We start from the raw sequence: 1,645 nt of genomic DNA, 5'->3' as shown, positions 1-1,645 counted from the left end.
TTCAAGAGACATATGCACTGTTCAAGCATTCATTCAGAAAACAAAAAGTATTGTCACCACATCAAACTAATTCAACTAGTTTTAATGATAAATTTCGAAATCCTGTACTTCTTGTTCTTTTGTGATTAAAGCATTTTTTTCATTTAAGAGAGGTGATGGATTCATAGGACATTCATAGCTTTAAGGCATAAAATTTCAATTTTATTAATTATGAATTAAGAATAAGACTCAAAGATAAATATAAGATGAGACTAAAAAAAAAAAATAGAAAACAAAACAAAAGAAAGAAAACGCAAAAACATAGGCTCCTAATGATAGAGGTTTTCACAGAGTTAGGACTCAACAACCTTGATTTTGAGAAGTGGATGCTCCCTCAACTTGAGATGAGAGCTTTTGGCATTTCTTGGAGTTCATGCCCCTTGTCCTTCCATTGACTTCTTGGTGATTGGATGTTCAATAGGTATGAATTCATCTACTCCCATCTTTATCCCAGCCTCTTTACAGAGCAAGGAGATCAAGCTTGGGTAGGCTAGTTTGGTTTCAGTGGAATTCTTATTTGCAATTCTGTAGATCTCACAAGCAATCACATGATGAACCTCCACTTCTTTTCCAAGCATGATGCAATGAATCATCACTGCTCTCTTGATGGTGACCTCAGAACGGTTGCTAGTGGGCAATATGGAACGCCCAATAAAGTCTAGCCAACCTCTTGCAATTGGCTTGAGGTCTCCCCTCTTGAGTTGGTTTGGGACACCCTTTGAATTGGTTATCCACTTAGTCCCAGGGAGGCATATGTCCTCTAGAACTTGATCCAACCCTTTATCTGCTCTCACCATTCTCCTATTAAAGGATTCAGGGTCATCTTGCAGTTGAGGTAATTTGAAGGTTTCTCTTATTTTGTCCAGATGGAAGTACATAACTTTCCTTCTGACCATGGTTCTGTAAGTATGGTAAGCAGTTCCATTCATTCTCTGCTTATCTGTTAGCCACAGATTAGAGTAGAATTCCTGAACCATGTTCCTTCCAACCTTTATTTCAGGATTGGTCAGAACTTCCCATCCTCTGTTTCGAATTTGCTCTTGGATCCCCGGATATTCATCTTCTTTCAGATCAAATTTAACTTCCGGGATCACTGACCTCAGACCCATTATTTTGTGATAATGGTCTTTATGTTCTTTGGTTAAGAACTTCTCTTGATTCCAAAGATTCTTTGGATTATTCTCTTTCTTTCCTCTTAAATTGGTTTGTTTTCCCTTAGGAGCCATGATCTTGATGAATCTTGGCTTAGTGATCAGGGAAAAGCACACCAAACTTAGAGGTTTGCTTGTCCTCAAGCAAAAGAAAGGAAAGAAGAGAGAAAGAGGAAGAGGAAATTCGAATGGTGTGGTGGGAAGAGGGAGCCAAACGTGTATTTATAAGGTGGGGAGGGGAGTTTTTCGAAAAAAAGAAAAATTTGAAAGGAGATTTGAGGAGATATGGAAAGAAATTGAAAGAAGGGTGAGTTTTTGAACAAAATTTGGGAATGATTTGAAGAATGATTTTAAATTTTTGAAAATTTGAAAGTGAATAATGAAAGGTTGAGATGCATTTATGTAGAAAAGTATAGGTAAGAAAAGGAAAGTTTGAAAAAAAATTTGATTGGAAA

This window comes from Arachis duranensis, chromosome 10 (genome assembly GCF_000817695.3).
Source record: "Arachis duranensis cultivar V14167 chromosome 10, aradu.V14167.gnm2.J7QH, whole genome shotgun sequence".
Lineage (NCBI taxonomy): Eukaryota > Viridiplantae > Streptophyta > Magnoliopsida > Fabales > Fabaceae > Arachis > Arachis duranensis.
Note: the sequence above shows the minus strand (reverse complement) of the source record.